Source organism: Danio rerio, chromosome 4, assembly GCF_052040795.2.
Source record: "Danio rerio strain M-AB ecotype USA chromosome 4, GRCz13ab, whole genome shotgun sequence".
In the NCBI taxonomy this organism is placed as follows: Eukaryota; Metazoa; Chordata; class Actinopteri; order Cypriniformes; family Danionidae; genus Danio; species Danio rerio.
This window is the reverse complement of record NC_141024.2, coordinates 47,094,249-47,110,313: the sequence shown is the minus strand read 5'-3', so window position 1 is coordinate 47,110,313 and position 16,065 is coordinate 47,094,249. Positions and strand designations below refer to the sequence as shown.

Below are 16,065 nucleotides of genomic sequence, written 5' to 3'. Positions count from 1 at the left end.
GAGTTCAGATGAGATCGGGCATTTCTTTTTTTTTTTTTTTGCACCTGGTATTCCCAGGCGGTCTCCCATCCAAGTACTAACCAGGCCTGACCCTGCTTTACTTCCGAGTTCAGATGAGATCGGGCATTTCTTTTTTTTTTTTTTTTTTTTTTTTTTTCTTTATTCAAAAACTTATCACATTAACATTCAAATACTTCAAGAAATTTCACAAAACAAATACATTAAAATCAACATTCTTCATAACATAACATCCTCTTTTGGCATTTTCCACTTTAAACCATTTAAAACATTATACACTTCATCATTAAACACATCATAAAAGCTTGGTAACATATCTTCTCCTTTAAAATACCAGTACAGACTTTTTATGTAACTTTCCATTTTTCGTTTTAGTATATTCCACACATTTAAAACAACTTTTTCCTGTTTTGCTACATTTCTTCTTTCCCACACACATTTTTTAATCATCATTATAAGAAGATTTACAAACTTTTTGTTTTTGTTTTCCATATTCCATCCGAACATCACTAGAGTATTCCATTCAAATTGTTCTTCATCCCAATCTTTTAATAAATCTTTTAGCATTTTTTGGCATTTCATGTAAAAACATTCTAATTCTTTACAGTATAAAAACAGGTGTAAAATTCCTTCATCTTCTTGAAAACATACCTTACATGTTGCATTTGGTTCTCTCTGTATCTTTGTTAAAATGCACTCAGTAAAAATTGCCTTGTGTCTTATAAAATATTCAAAACATTCCAATCTTGTTTCTATTATTTCCCCTCTCATGTTTTTCCATATATTTTCCTTTTTCACACTATTCAATCTTTGTACCCAAAAGTTATTTGCTATTGGTTCTTGAAATACACTATCTCTAAAATACACATAAAAGTCTTTCAGTAAACAATCTTTAAAATCACAAAGCTTTCCTTTTAAATTGACATGTATGATTTTTTCATTCCCACCTTCTTCCATATTTTCTATTCTTGTAATCCATTCTTTTGGTATGGCACCTTTGACCGTTTCAAGTTTATTTTCTATTTCCTTTACACTGTATTCCTCTTTAGCTTCTTCCATTAAGTCGACTATATATTGCTTAGTTAAAAATCCCTTTTTGAATTCATAAAGAACATCCCTTATTCTTAAAATCCCTACATCCATCCATTTTTTAAAAAATAGTTCCTTCCCTTCTTTTAAAATACTTTTATTTAAAAACAAAGGTTGATTTAACAAGTTTTCTCTTCCCTTTACTTGATAAAATACTCCGTCTAAAAATTTCCCCCATCCACTTAAAATTTCTTGATAAAACCCTGGTAACTTTTCCGTCATCCAGTTTTTTGTTTTTAACCAAAGAATGTCTTCTCCTAAGTTAAAATTGCCAACTTTGTTTAAAAAATATTTCATAACTTTTTTCCATTCTGTTGAGTTCTCCTCTTGTAAAAGCTTTTTAACTATTTTGATTCTAAGACAATTTTTCCTTTGTTTAATATCCATCAATCCTATCCCTCCTTCTTCTGTTGCTCCAATTATTGTATTGTACGCAATTCTTGGGGGTTTCCCCTCCCATAAAAAATCTTGAACACACTTTTTCAATCTCCCTTCTATCCAACATGGCATTTCTGTTACATATAATTTATACCATAGCTTTGATGTCATTAAAACATTTAAAATTAAGGCTTTCCCCTTTAAGCAAAGTTCTCTCGTCCTCCAGAAATTTAATCTTGATTCTATTCCTCTTATTAGATCATCCCACATCTTTTCTGTTGCTTTTCTTTCATTTTTACCAATTAAAATTCCTAAAATTTTCAGCTCTTCTACTTCTCTAAATTGAAAACAATCTGTTAAAATATCTGCTTTACCAAACCTCATATATTGTGTTTTATTTTCATTTATTTTGCTTCCTGTTCCCTTACAAAACTCCTGTACTTTTTTCATGGCTTCTTTTACACTCTTTTTCTCCTTCACTATTATTGTTGTATCATCAGCATACTGGTATATTTTTCCTTCATCCTCCTCTTCTTCTATTTTTATTCCTTTAATTTTAGTTTCTTGTTTTATTGCTAACCCTAAAGGTTCTGCGACTAGGGAATATAATAGCGCTGAAAGAGGACATCCTTGTCTAATTGATCTTGTAATTTTAAAACAATCTGTTAAAAAACCATTACATTTTACTTTTGTAAAAGCCCCTTTATATAAAATTTTAATCCAATTAATAAAATTCTCTCCAAATCCAAATGTTTTGAGTACATCAAATAAGTAAGTATGTTCGACTCTGTCAAAAGCCTTTTCAAAATCTACACTAATTAAAAAACCATTCATCTTCTTTTCTTGTATATAGTCTATTGTGCTTTTAATACTCATTGTTACATCTGCTATATCTCTCCCTTTTATTGCATATGCTTGGTTTGATTTAATTAATTTAGGCATAACTTCCTTTAATCTATTCGCTAAAACTTTTGCTAAAATCTTTAAATCTGTATTTAACATTGTTATTGGTCTATAATTTTGTAATTCAGTTTTTGCTCCTTTTCTTTTATATATTAACTTCATTAATCTCATCCCCATTCTTTCATTCATCTCTTTACATTTAAAAATTTCTTTAAAAACTTCTTTTAGTATTCCTTTTAAAATATCTTTAAAAACAATATAAAATTCATTTCCTATTCCATCTATACCTGGACTTTTCTTTTTATTTAGTTGATTTATTGCAATTTCAATCTCTTCTTCATCTATTTCTCTGTCACATTCTTTGTTGTCATCTTTTTCTAATTTTACTTTTATATAATTTAGAATCTTCCTTTCTTTTTCTTCATCAATACCTTTTGCTTCAAAAAGATCTTCATAAAAATGTTTGATTTCTTCTAGTATTTCTATGTTTCCTTTCACAATTTTTCCATTTCTCCCTTTAATTTCCTTTAGTATTCCTGCTTTACCTCTTTGCTTCTCTAAATCAAAAAAGAATTTCGTGCATTTTTCCCCTTCTACTGTGTATTTAGATCTGCTCCTCAACATTGCCCCCTTATATTTGTCTTCTTCTAAATCTCTTAATTTTTGCTCTATTTCTTTTATTTTTTCAATATCTTTATTTTCTTTGTTTAATTCTTTTTCTAAGGATTTTTTAACTTCTTTTTCTGTATACTTTTTACATCTTTGTAGTACTGCGCAATATTTGATTGTGTATTTTCTTATTTGGTATTTTGTGTTTTCCCACCATATCCTTTTATCTTCATCATACATTCTATTTTCTTTTTCTTTCTCTATTATTTCTTTGACTTTTTGAACATAATCTTCATTTTTTAAAATGGTTGTGTTTAAAATCCAAGTTCCTGGTCCTTTTTGTATGTTATCTACATTCACTTTAAAATGCAAGAGCTTATGATCACTAAAACTGTTCTCTTCATACTGTATGTTTTCTATAAAATTCTCAATATTCCTAGTACATAATATAAAATCTATTCTTGTTTGACATATAAAATCTCCAACTATTTGTCTCCTTGAAAACTCTCTTTTTTCTTTGTTATTTTCCCTCCATATGTCTATTAAATTATTTTCTTTTATTAGCTCCTTTAGTTCTTTCCTTGCTGTGTCAGATTTAAAAACCATTCCATCTGCCATGTCTTGTTTATTAAAAACTGTATTAAAATCTCCTACCATTATTATTTTTTTATGTCTCTCAATTACCTTATTTAAAATCTTAAAAAACTCTTTTTTATCTTTCTCTTCCGTAGGTGCATGTATATTGGCTATAATCATTTCTTGTCCTTCATAGTTTACTTCTATCACTAAACACTTTCCATTATTGTCTTTATACACGATTTTTTTAATATTAAAAACATCTTTTTTTAATAAAAATGCCACCCCTCTTCCAGATTTGCCATCACCATTGTTATATAAGATATCCCCCTCCCACTTCTTTTTAAAATCTTCCATTACATAATCTTTCCAGTTTGTTTCTTGTAATACTATCATGTCCTTATTTTTACATTTTTCTCTTATTTTCTCGAATTTCCCTTTTTCCATCATACCTCTTGCATTAAAAGATACACATTTTAAAACCATTAAAAGAAATAAAGATAAAATTAAAAACCTAAAAATCATTATTACTCATCATCTCCCTCCATTTCCTTTAACACTTCATATCTGTTCATGTTTTTCATTCTTGTAGTCAATTTTCTCTTTGTACTTTCTAGATTAGGTTTAATCTTTAATGTCCTTCTTCGAATTGTTCTTCTCTCCTCTCTGTCCATTTTAATTTCTTCTTCTCTTCCAATTTCATTACTTTTTTCTTCATTTCTTTGTCCAGTCTTCACCTCATTGTCTCCATACATCTGAGAATTGTCCATTGTTTCCATTTCTATGTTTTCATTATCCTCTTCTTCTCTTTTTTCCTTTTCTTTGAAAAGCGTTTGCCTCTCCCTTTCTTCCAATATCAGTCTTTCATTTGCTTCATTTTGCATTTTTCCTCTCTCTTCTTCATGTCTTTCTTCACAAAAAATGTCATCTTCATTATTCCTCTCATGCATTTTCTTATCCTCTTGAATTTCTTTTCCATTTTGTTTCTCTTTCGGTAAGTCTTTTGGTTGTAAAACTCCAGCTTGTTCTTCTCCTTCATTTTGTTCTACATTGTTTACTTTATGCACTTGCCTGCTTATCTGGTTTCTTTCTTCTCCTTCCTCTGCCTCCATCCAACATTCACATTTTGCTAAAATTTGGAGGCATTCCGGGCATTTAATTGCATCACAGTTTCTTGCAAAATGTCCTCTTTCTTCGCACTTAAAGCACCTAAAGTCTGGGCAGTCCTTCATCACATGCTCCGGGCTCATACACAGCCTACAAGTCTTAACTTGGTGGCTGTGCATCACCCGGAAATATTGTGGTCCTTCTGCCGTTTCAAACTTCGTGCTATATGGAAGCGAAGCCACCTCCTTGGGAAACCGTGTCTTAATGAACCTTGTCCCATCCTCAATCTCAGTGCCCGGATATGTCCTCCTTTTAATTTTTGATAAGGGGCTAACACCCCATCCATCCAATTTTTCTAATATTACACTATCCTCCAGATAAACAGGCAAGTGCATAAAGGAGACAACATAGTCTCTGTTTTGTAACATTTTAACTTCACAGTTCTCTTCATTTATTGTTAGTCCATCAATCAGTTTGTCACAAGTTTCTTCCTCTTCTAAAGTTATTTCATATTCTTTGTCCTTTCTCGGTCTTATTGCCAAAATTCTCCCATGTCCACATTTTTCTGTTAACGCCTTAATAATGTCTGAAACTCTCACCTCTTTTACTTTGTCCACGTTTAGTATTACAGTTGCTTCCTTCAAGTACTTCTTTCCTCTCCTTTCATGTTGTCTTTCCTGTTGCTGATTTTCTTGTCGTTCCATGTTAGCCATGTTTGTTTCTCCTCCTCGTGCTGTGTTGTTTCCCATCTGTTTTCCCTCTCGTACTCCCGTGTCGTCTCCTCTTTGCTTTTCACCATCCATCTCTGTGTTATTTTCTCCTCTTGTTTTGCCCGAAAGTCCAGTGATTTTGTCCTTTGTGCTTTCCATTGTCCCAAAAAAATCCAAGCAAAAAAAGTGAATAACCACCTTCCAGCTAGCACATGTGCTGCTGTCAGGTGGTTTAAACTCCAAAAATAAAAATAATAACTCCTTAAACTATATTAAACACCCAAAAAAACTAAATAAAACAACAAAAGAAAGGGAGAGCCTTTCTCTCCCGTCTGCAGCCTTTCACTTCCTGTTTGCACACTAACTCCCTCTAGCGTACCCAGGGTGGTATGGCCGTAAGCGAAAGAGGCTGTCAAGCGTTGGCTATTTAAATCAGCTGCCAAATGAAGCACTTCGAAAAGCTTACAGCACCTGGTATTCCCAGGCGGTCTCCCATCCAAGTACTAACCGGGCCCGACTCTGCTTTACTTCCGAGTTCAGATGAGATCGGGCATTTCCAGGGTGGTATGGCCGTAAGCGAAAGAGGCTGTCAAGCGTTGGCTATTTAAATCAGCTGCCAAATGAAGCACTTCGAAAAGCTTACAGCACCTGGTATTCCCAGGCGGTCTCCCATCGAAGTACTAACCAGGCCCGACCCTGCTTTACTTCCGAGTTCAGATGAGATCGGGCATTTCCAGGGTGGTATGGCCGTAAGCGAAAGAGGCTGTCAAGCGTTGGCTATATAAATCAGCTGCCAAATGAAGCACTTCGAAAAGCTTACAGCACCTGGTATTCCCAGGCGGTCTCCCACCCAAGTACTAACCAGGCCCAACCCTGCTTTACTTCCGAGTTCAGATGAGATCGGGCATTTCCAGGGTGGTATGGCCGTAAGCGAAAGAGGCTGTCAAGCGTTGGCTATTTAAATCAGCTGGCAAATGAAGCACTTCGAAAAGCTTACTGCACCTGGTATTCCCAGGCGGTCTCCCATCCAAGTACTAACCAGGCCCGACCCTGCTTTACTTCCGAGTTCAGATGAGATCGGGCATTTCCAGGGTGGTATGGCCGTAAGCGAAAGAGGCTGTCAAGCGTTGGAAATTTAAATCAGCTTCCAAATGAAGCACTTCGAAAAGCTTACCGCACCTGGTATTCCCAGGCGGTCTCCCATCCAAGTACTAACCAGGCCCGACCCTGCTTTACTTCCGAGTTCAGATGACATCGGGCATTTCCAGGGTGGTATGGCCGTAAGCGAAAGAGGCTGTCAAGCGTTGGCTATTTAAATCAGCTGCCAAATGAAGCACTTCGAAAAGCTTACAGGACCTGGTATTCCCAGGCGGTCTCCCATCCAAGTACTAACCAGGCCCGACCCTGCTTTACTTCTGAGTTCAGATGAGATCGGGCATTTCCAGGGTGGTATGGCCGTAAGCGAAAGAGGCTGTCAAGCGTTGGCTATTTAAATCAGCTGCCAAATGAAGCACTTCGAAAAGCTTACAGCACCTGGTATTCCCAGGCGGTCTCCCATCCAAGTACTAACCAGGCCCGACCCTGCTTTACTTCCGAGTTCAGATGAGATCGGGCATTTCCAGGGTTGTATGGCCGTAAGCGAGAGAGGCTGTCAAGCGTTGGCTATTTAAATCAGCTGCCAAATAAAGCACTTCGAAAAGCTTACAGCACCTGGTATTCCCAGGCGGTCTCCCATCCAAGTACTAACCAGGCCCGACCCTGCTTTACTTCCGAGTTCAGATGAGATCGGGCATTTCCAGGGTGGTATGGCCGTAAGCGAAAGAGGCTGTCAAGCGTTGGCTATTTAAATCAGCTGCCAAATGAAGCACTTCGAAAAGCTTACAGCACCTGGTATTCCCAGGCGGTCTCCCATCCAAGTACTAACCAGGCCCGACCCTGCTTTACTTCCGAGTTCAGATGAGATCGGGCATTTCCAGGGTGGTATGGCCGTAAGCGAAAGAGACTGTCAAGCGTTGGCTATTTAAATCAGCTGCCAAATGAAGCACTTCGAAAAGCTTACTGCACCTGGTATTCCCAGGCGGTCTCCCATCCAAGTTCTAACCAGGCCCGACCCTGCTTTACTTCCGAGTTCAGATGAGATCGGGCATTTCCAGGGTGGTATGGCCGTAAGCGAAAGAGGCTGTCAAGCGTTGGCTATTTAAATCAGCTGCCAAATGAAGCACTTCGAAAAGCTTACAGCACCTGGTATTCCCAGGCGGTCTCCCATCCAAGTACTAACCAGGCCCGACCCTGCTATACTTCCGAGTTCAGATGAGATCGGGCATTTCCAGGGTGGTATGGCCGTAAGCGAAAGAGGCTGTCAAGCGTTGGCTATTTAAATCAGCTGCCAAATGAAGCACTTCGAAAAGCTTACAGCACCTGGTATTCCCAGGCGGTCTCCCATCCAAGTACTAACCAGGCCCAACCCTGCTTTACTTCCGAGTTCAGATGAGATCGGGCATTTCCAGGGTGGTATGGCCGTAAGCGAAAGAGGCTGTCAAGCGTTGGCTATTTAAATCAGCTGACAAATGAAGCACTTCGAAAAGCTTACAGCACCTGGTATTCCCAGGCGGTCTCCCATCCAAGTACTAACCAGGCCCGACCCTGCTTTACTTCCGAGTTCAGATGAGATCGGGCATTTCCAGGGTGGTATGGCCGTAAGCGAAAGAGGCTGTCAAGCGTTGGCTATTTAAATCAGCTGCCAAATGAAGCACTTCGAAAAGCTTACAGCACCTGGTATTCCCAGGCGGTCTCCCATCCAAGTACTAACCAGGCCCGACCCTGCTTTACTTCTGAGTTCAGATGAGATCGGGCATTTCCAGGGTGGTATGGCCGTAAGCGAAAGAGGCTGTCAAGCGTTGGCTATTTAAATCAGCTGCCAAATGAAGCACTTCGAAAAGCTTACAGCACCTGGTATTCCCAGGCGGTCTCCCATCCAAGTACTAACCAGGACCGACCCTGCTTTACTTCCGAGTTCAGATGAGATCGTGCATTTCCAGGGTGGTATGGCCGTAAGCGAAAGAGGCTGTCAAGCGTTGGCTATTTAAATCAGCTGCCAAATGAAGCACTTCGAAAAGCTTACAGCACCTGGTATTCTCAGGCGGTCTCCCATCCAAGTACTAACCAGGCCCGACCCTGCTTTACTTCCGAGTTCAGATGAGATCGGGCATTTCTTTATTATTTTTTTTTTTATTAAAAAATAATCACATTACATTAACATTTAAATACTTCAAGAAATTTCACAAAACAATTACATTAAAATCAACATTCTTCATAACATAACATCCTCTTTGGGCATTTTCCACTTTAAACCATTTAAAACATTATACACTTCATCATTAAACACATCATAAAAGCTTGGTAACATATCTTCTCCTTTAAAATACCAGTACAGTCTTTCTATGTATCTTTCCATTTTTCGTTTTAGTACATTCCACACATTTAAAACAACTTTTTCCTGTTTTGCTACATTTCTTCTTTCCCACACACATTTTTTAATCATCATTATAAGAAGATTTACAAACTTTTTGTTTTTGTTTTCCATATTCCATCCGAACATCACTAGAGTATTCCATTCCAATTGTTCTTCATCCCAATCGTTCAATAAATCTTTAAGCATTTTTTGGCATTTCATGTAAAAACCTTCTAATTCTTTACAGTATAAAAACAGGTGTAAAATTCCTTCATCTTCTTGAAAACAAACCTTACATGTTGCATTTTGTTCTCTCTGTATCTTTGTTAAAATGCACTCAGTAAAAATTGCTTTGTGTCTTATAAAATATTCAAAACATTCCAATCTTGTTTCTATTATTTTCCCTCTCATGTTTTTCCATATATTTTCCTTTTTCACACTATTCAATCTTTGTACCCAAAAGTTATTTGCTATAGGTTCTTGAAATACATTATCTCTAAAATAAACATAAAAGTCTTTCAGTATACAATCTTTAAAATTACAAAGCTTTCCTTTTAAACTGACATGTATGACTTTTTCATTCCCACCTTCTTCCATATTTTCTATTCTTGTAATCCATTCTTTTGGTATGGCACATTTGACCGTTTCAAGTTTATTTTCTATTTCCTTTACACTGTATTCCTCTTTAGCTTCTTCCATTAAGTCTACTATATATTGCTTAGGTAAAAATCCCTTTTTGAATTTATAAAGCACATCCCTTATTCTTAAAATCCCGACATCCATCCATTTTTAAAAAAATAGTTCCTTCCCTTCTTTTAAAATACTTTTATTTAAAAACAAAGGTTGATTTAACAAGTTTTCTCTTCCCTTTACTCGGTAAAATACTCCGTCTAAAAATTTCCCCCATCCACTTAAAATTTCTTGATAAAACCCTGGTAACTTTTCCGTCATCCAGTTTTTTGTTTTTAACCAAAGAATGTCTTCTCCTAAGTTAAAATTGCCAACTTTGTTTAAAAAATATTTCATAACCTTTTTCCATTCTGTTGAGTTCTCCTCTTGTAAAAGCTTTTTAACTATTTTCACTCTAAGACAATTCTTCCTTTGTTTAATATCAATCAATCCTATCCCTCCTTCTTCTGTTGCTCCTATTATTGTATTGTACGCAATTCTTGGGGGTTTCCCCTCCCATAAAAAATCTTGAACACACTTTTTCAATCTCCCTTCTATCCAACATGGCATTTCTGTTACATATAATTTATACCATAGCTTTGATGTCATTAAAACATTTATTATTAAGGCTTTACCCTTTAAGCAAAGTTCTCTCATCCTTCAAAAATTTAATTTTGATTCTATTCCTCTTATTAGATCATCCCACATCTTTTCTGTTGCTTTTCTTTCATTTTTACCAATTAAAATTCCTAAAATTTTCAGTTCTTCTACTTCTCTAAATTGGAAACAATCTGTTAAAATATCTGCTTTACCAAACCTCATATATTGTGTTTTATTTTCATTTATTTTGCTTCCTGTTCCCTTACAAAACTCTTGTACTTTTTTCATGGCTTCTTTTACACTCTTTTTATCCTTCACTTTTATTGTTGTATTATCAGCATACTGGTATATTTTTCCTTCATCCTCGTCTTCTTCTATTTTTATTCCTTTAATTTTAGTTTCTTGTTTTATTGCTAACCCTAAAGGTTCTGCGATTAGGGAATATAATAGTGCTGAAAGAGGTCATCCTTGTCTAATTGATCTTGTAATTTTAAAACAATCTGTTAAAAAACCATTGCATTTTACTTTTGTTAAAGCCCCTTTATATAAAATAAAATAATAAAATTCTCTCCAAATCCAAATGTTTTGAGTACATCAAATAAGTAAGTATGTTCTACTCTGTCAAAAGCCTTTTCAAAATCTAAACTAATTAAATACCCATTCATCTTCTTTTCTTGTATATATTCTTATGTGCTTTTAATACTCATTGTTACATCTGCTATATCTCTCCCTTTTATTGCATATGCTTGGTTTGATTTAATTAATTTAGTAAAACTTCCTTTAATCTATTCGCTAAAACTTTTGCTAAAATCTTTAAATCTGTATTCAACATTGTTATTGGTCTATAATTTTGTAATTCAGTTTTTGCTCCTTTTCTTTTATATATTAACTTCATTAATCCCATCCCCATTCTTTCATTCATCTCTTTACATTTAAAAATTTCTTTATAAACTTCTTTAAGTATTCCTTTTAAAATATCTTTAAAAACAATATAAAATTCATTTCCTATTCCATCTATACCTGGACTTTTCTTTTTATTTAGCTGATTTATTGCAATTTCAATCTCTTCTTCATCTAATTCTCTGTCACATTCTTTGTTGTCATCTTTTTCTAATTTTACTTTTATATAATTTAGAATCTTCCTTTCTTTTTCTTCATCAATACATTTTTCTTTAAAAAGATCTACATAAAAAATGTTTGATTTCTTCTAGTATTTCTGTTTCCTTTTGCAATTTTAAAATTTTTACTTTTAATTTCCTTTAGTATTCCTGCTTTACCTCTTTGCTTCTCCAAATCAAAAAAAAAAAAAGAATTTTGTGCATTTTTTCCCTTCTACTGTGTATTTAGATCTGCTCCTCAACATTGCCCCCTTATATTTGTCCTTTTCAAAATCTAGTAATTTTTTATTTAAAATGAAGGAATTCAATTTATTAGATTTTTTAAAATCTTTATTTTTCTTGTTTAATTCTTTTTTTTTTTTTGGATCTTTTAACTTCTTTTTCTGTATACTTTTTACATCTTTGTAGTACTGAACAATATTTGATTGTGTATTTTCTTATTTGATATTTTGCATTTTCCCCACCATATCCTTTTATCTTCATCCTACATTCTATTTTATTTTCTTTCTCTATCAATTTTTTTATTTTTTTTAAACATACTCTAAAATGATTGTATTTAAAATCCAAGTCCCTGGTCCCCTTTGAACATTCTCCCATTCTATTTTAAATGTTAAAGCTTGTGATCACTAAAATTGTTTTCTTTATATTTCAGATTTTCTATAAAATTCTCAATATTCCAAGTACATAAAATAAAATCTATTCTTGTTTGACATAAAATTCCCCACTATTTTTGTCTCCTTGAAAACTTTTTTTCTCTATTCCTCTCCCTCTATATATATACTCAGTTATTTTCTATTATTAACTAATTTAGTTCCTTTCTTCCTATATCAGATTTAAAAACGATTCCATCTGCCATATCTATGTTGGGTGGTTGCTAAGGTGTTGCTAAGGCGTTGCTAGGGGGTTGTTAAGCAGTTGATAGGCGGTTGCTAGGTGGTTGCTAAGGTGTTGCTATGTGAGATTACGGCATCCTAAGAAAACTCTGTTGTGAAGATCAGTATCCATGGCCCCCCAGTAGGGATACTGATTAACTGAGTAACATGAATAGTGCATTTTGCAGAAAACAATTTGTGGTGCGTGTAAAAATGTGTTTCCTCATAGGAGATGGCCATAGGAGGTGGGTGCTTGGTTAAGTGAAGGGGGGGCCGTGTGGAAGAAAGGTGAGTAGGGAGGGTTAACTGTTGGGGAGGGTTAGTAATGGATGGAGGTGGGTGCTTAGTGAAGGGATGTAGAGGAGAAAAAGGTGGGGATACTGGAGGAGGGGAAAAGAGTAGGGAGAGGAAGAGCGTAAGGACTTGTAGAGAAAGACTGAGCAGAGATTTTATTCCTGTCCATGTTGCTGTTGATGAAGAGAGAGTAGTTTTAATGCTGCTGTTTTGTTATTTCCACTGTTTTTGTAATGCTGCTGCTGTTATTGTTGATTTTTCGTAGTCAGATGATGGTAGTAGAATTGCTGATGGGTTGTAGAGGGATGTTGAATTTTAGAAGCTTGTAAAGGAGCTGGAGCAGTCCTGTCAACAGCTTTCATGGGAAAACGAAGATAAGGAAGTCATTTTTGCTAGGCTTCCTATAGAACAGCACCCAGGGCAATAGAGAGATGGACTAAGAAAATGGTTAGTGTTAGGGTTAGGGCATGTTCTGAGATAACACTGAACAGCACCCAGGGCAACAGAGAGATGGACTGAGAAAATGGTTAGTGTTAGGGCATGTTCTGAGATAACATCGAACAGCACCCAGGGCAACAGAGAGTGCATGGCACAAATAAAAGGCCTCCAGTGACCTTAGCAGGTACCAAACCCAGCTGGCATCATTAGCCTCCCAGCTCCATTTGGCCAAAACCTCATACTACCATAATAAAATTAACACCACTTCAGACATACGCAAACTATTTAGGACATTTAATACCCTGCTCTGTCCTCCTCCCTCAACTACTTATCAGCTGGCCTCCTTCTTTACACACAAACACTCAAATTTAAATCTCCATCAAACAACACTCTCTGAAGAAAAATTCAGTCTCTTCCTTCACTTCATACTGGCACATTCTCAACCAGCTTTAAGTAGGTGTACCGAAGGCCAGCTAGTGAAGTGCTGTGCAGGTAAACCTCATTCCTCTGACCTCTAAAGGTGCTCTAGTGACAGACACTAGAGGCCATGGTCTTTAGCCTACTTGTTAGAGCAACTGCCATGCAAAAGGTCGCCGGTTCGATCTTAGCTCAGAGCGGGTTGGGTGGTGTAGGGCCATGGGTGTTACACAGGCCTGGGTAACCTCACTGTTCAAAAAAACATCATTCAACACCTCATTGGATGAAAAATACAGACCAGTCTCTCTCTCCTTCTATATATTGTCAAAACACTACAAAGGGCTGCTTTCAACTAAATTTCCAGATTTTTAACTCACATCAAACTGCCTAAAGGATATTGGTTTGGAAAAACACTTCACCAACTGCTCAATCATCTGCTTACATCACCTTTCCTGCAACTCCACACATTCAACACAATTTCTCAATCCAGCTGGGATAATCAACCATTACCCCATGTAGTTCGATAAGAAATCTTAGGGTGATTCTGGATGATCAGTTGTCCTTCAAAGAGGAGATTGCTAACAAAGCTCCATCATCTAGATCTGCACTTTTTAACGACAGAAAAATCAGACTCTTCTTAACAGATCATGCTGCACAACTTTTGATGCAAACTCTTGTCATTTCAAGGCTGGACTCCAACAGTGCTCTTCTTGCTGGATTCCCATCCTGCACCCTTAATCCTCTACAGATGATCCAGAATGCTGCAGCTTATCTGGTCTTCAATGAGAGCCCATGTAACTCCTCTCTTTATCTCTCTGCATTGGTTACCGCTCGAGGCTCATATCAAGTTCAAATCACTCGCACTGCACAGCCTCTTACCTCCAACTACTGCTGAAGGTCTACATCCCCTCCAGAAGCCTCTAATCTGGGAGTGAGCGAAGGCTAAAAATCACTTTAAAAAAAACTTTTCATTGTCATGCTGGAGGAATGTTTTCCCATTACTAACTAAATGTAAATGTAAGACTCTCAAATGTAAGATTCTCAGTCTCAAATAATGAAATAAAATAATAAACAAAATAACATTAATCCATGCACAAAAATTGTGTGCTATTTTGTGCAGCAGTGTTTTTTTTGAACATTACATGTGCTTATTGCAACCAAGTTAATTAATGGTTTTTAACCCTCATAGCAGATAAAACCTTCAGTTTGTGTCTGAAATGTATTATGTCTGGTGCCCTCCATGGCAACTGCTCATTGGAAGACAGTAAAACTTTGCTTTTTGCATTAGCTTGCTCATACTCTCTGCTGCTCTCTGCCCCCTCTCTCCTTGCTCACGGACACTACACCACCACGCCATAGGGTCGCAAAGAACTTTCCATGCAATCTCTTAAAGTTTAGGAACCTCTCAGACTCTCAGCAGAGTCTGTCACCCCAGTAATCCAGGACAACTTCCACTCAAGCAAGTGAATCCCAAAAATATCACTGTAACTGATTCACCAACCATACAGGAACGTTGTGTTTCATCGGGGCCAGTTGGCGAAGAAAACTCAAACAAATGTTGTCTCTTGCTGATCTGGTGCATCTTAATGTTAAGCGGTTAAAGATAAGCCAAATCTCTGCTTTTGTGGTTTCTCAGGTGTGATTCTAAGATCTATTAATAAAAGGTAAAATTATTTTGGGACGGCTGTTCCCAAAAAAACTCATTTTGCACAAGCACCAGAATTGAGAACCACTGCTCTGAGGTACTCAAAATAACAAACTATCCTACTCAAAATTAACTGTCGCAACATAAAAGAAAAATGAACCAACAAAATAGCCTGAATGCAAATTATTTATTATAGAATATAACTCATAGAACAATTAATAAAAGCAACAAACAAATGTCTATGGATAATAATGAAGATAAAGAACTTAGGATATAATCACAACAACATGTTAACTACATGATATAAGTAATGCAAAACAAAACCTTAAAGTTAAAGAGTCTATGAAATATACATATGTCATACCATAAAGTTGACTTGATTTCAACTCTCCTCGACACCCACACAGGAGAAGACGCACCGTGCGGTTCCTTGACGCCAGTTCTCATTAATAATTAATGACTTCTGGCTACTTTGATGCTCTCGCTGCTTTCGGTTTGTGATCGCTCCTCAGTTTGTGAAGGTTTCCCTGCGCTGTCGCTCCACCTCGCTCCCTTATCCCGCTCCTCAGTTTGTGATCGTTCCTCAGTTTGTGAAGGCTTCCCCGCTTTGTCGCTCCACCCCGCCTCCCTTCCCCCCTCCTCAATTTGTGATCGCTTCCCCGCGTTGTCCCCCCCATCCCCCCCACCGGGGGCCCCGTCAGTGATCCCTGCAGGGGGGCCTCCGCAATTTGCGCTACGCTACTTGTCCTTATGTGTTTATTAAGGTCTGAGGAGTTGCTGAAATTCATCCCACACTGAAGCTGCGGTTACACTAGAGTTTGAGCATGCAAAATTCTGTTGTTCGGAGCTGCGAAAAGGGGCGGGATTAAACAAGATGTAACGTACAGTCAGATAAAATTACGTATCGATTTTATAAAAGGGTTTAAAAAAAAGTTTCCTCTGCGTAGGTTTATGACTCTTGGTGCCACAAAGTCTGAGCCTGTGTGACACCACTTATCTAGAGGTAAGCCAAAGATGGTTGCCAAACTTTTAAAAACATTCAAAGACATTTACATTTTACAAAATATTTCTGTTAATAACACATTCCACAGTCTGTATTTTTCATCGAACACATAGAAAGGACACTAAAGGACTCCATCTAACGCATCATAGAGAATACTCGCAAAAAGAG

General features: G+C 36.5%; 15 non-coding genes across 15 annotated transcripts; all 15 read right to left on the bottom strand.

The window, feature by feature from the left end:
* Window positions 1-5,849: 5,849 nt before the first annotated feature.
* On the bottom strand, window positions 5,850-5,968 carry LOC141383665 (5S ribosomal RNA). Its single transcript, XR_015489103.1, has one exon. It is a non-coding gene; the product is annotated as a 5S ribosomal RNA (ribosomal RNA).
* A 58-nt stretch (window positions 5,969-6,026) lies between these two features.
* LOC141383151 (5S ribosomal RNA) lies at window positions 6,027-6,145 on the bottom strand. Its single transcript, XR_015488053.1, has one exon. It is a non-coding gene; the product is annotated as a 5S ribosomal RNA (ribosomal RNA).
* Window positions 6,146-6,203: 58 nt separating this feature from the next.
* LOC141382866 (5S ribosomal RNA) lies at window positions 6,204-6,322 on the bottom strand. The gene has a single exon (XR_015485227.1). It is a non-coding gene; the product is annotated as a 5S ribosomal RNA (ribosomal RNA).
* A 58-nt stretch (window positions 6,323-6,380) lies between these two features.
* Window positions 6,381-6,499, bottom strand: LOC141383631 (5S ribosomal RNA). The gene has a single exon (XR_015489209.1). It is a non-coding gene; the product is annotated as a 5S ribosomal RNA (ribosomal RNA).
* A 58-nt stretch (window positions 6,500-6,557) lies between these two features.
* On the bottom strand, window positions 6,558-6,676 carry LOC141383883 (5S ribosomal RNA). The gene has a single exon (XR_015489634.1). It is a non-coding gene; the product is annotated as a 5S ribosomal RNA (ribosomal RNA).
* A 58-nt stretch (window positions 6,677-6,734) lies between these two features.
* Window positions 6,735-6,853, bottom strand: LOC141383849 (5S ribosomal RNA). Its single transcript, XR_015489570.1, has one exon. It is a non-coding gene; the product is annotated as a 5S ribosomal RNA (ribosomal RNA).
* Window positions 6,854-6,911: 58 nt separating this feature from the next.
* Window positions 6,912-7,030, bottom strand: LOC141383742 (5S ribosomal RNA). The gene has a single exon (XR_015489345.1). It is a non-coding gene; the product is annotated as a 5S ribosomal RNA (ribosomal RNA).
* A 58-nt stretch (window positions 7,031-7,088) lies between these two features.
* Window positions 7,089-7,207, bottom strand: LOC137494851 (5S ribosomal RNA). Its single transcript, XR_015486577.1, has one exon. It is a non-coding gene; the product is annotated as a 5S ribosomal RNA (ribosomal RNA).
* Window positions 7,208-7,265: 58 nt separating this feature from the next.
* Window positions 7,266-7,384, bottom strand: LOC137493934 (5S ribosomal RNA). Its single transcript, XR_015486575.1, has one exon. It is a non-coding gene; the product is annotated as a 5S ribosomal RNA (ribosomal RNA).
* A 58-nt stretch (window positions 7,385-7,442) lies between these two features.
* LOC141383879 (5S ribosomal RNA) lies at window positions 7,443-7,561 on the bottom strand. The gene has a single exon (XR_015489623.1). It is a non-coding gene; the product is annotated as a 5S ribosomal RNA (ribosomal RNA).
* A 58-nt stretch (window positions 7,562-7,619) lies between these two features.
* LOC141383695 (5S ribosomal RNA) lies at window positions 7,620-7,738 on the bottom strand. Its single transcript, XR_015489221.1, has one exon. It is a non-coding gene; the product is annotated as a 5S ribosomal RNA (ribosomal RNA).
* A 58-nt stretch (window positions 7,739-7,796) lies between these two features.
* LOC137494884 (5S ribosomal RNA) lies at window positions 7,797-7,915 on the bottom strand. The gene has a single exon (XR_015485230.1). It is a non-coding gene; the product is annotated as a 5S ribosomal RNA (ribosomal RNA).
* Window positions 7,916-7,973: 58 nt separating this feature from the next.
* On the bottom strand, window positions 7,974-8,092 carry LOC137494895 (5S ribosomal RNA). The gene has a single exon (XR_015486574.1). It is a non-coding gene; the product is annotated as a 5S ribosomal RNA (ribosomal RNA).
* Window positions 8,093-8,150: 58 nt separating this feature from the next.
* On the bottom strand, window positions 8,151-8,269 carry LOC141383653 (5S ribosomal RNA). Its single transcript, XR_015489136.1, has one exon. It is a non-coding gene; the product is annotated as a 5S ribosomal RNA (ribosomal RNA).
* A 58-nt stretch (window positions 8,270-8,327) lies between these two features.
* Window positions 8,328-8,446, bottom strand: LOC141383824 (5S ribosomal RNA). The gene has a single exon (XR_015489526.1). It is a non-coding gene; the product is annotated as a 5S ribosomal RNA (ribosomal RNA).
* Between the last annotated feature and the right edge of the window lie 7,619 nt (window positions 8,447-16,065).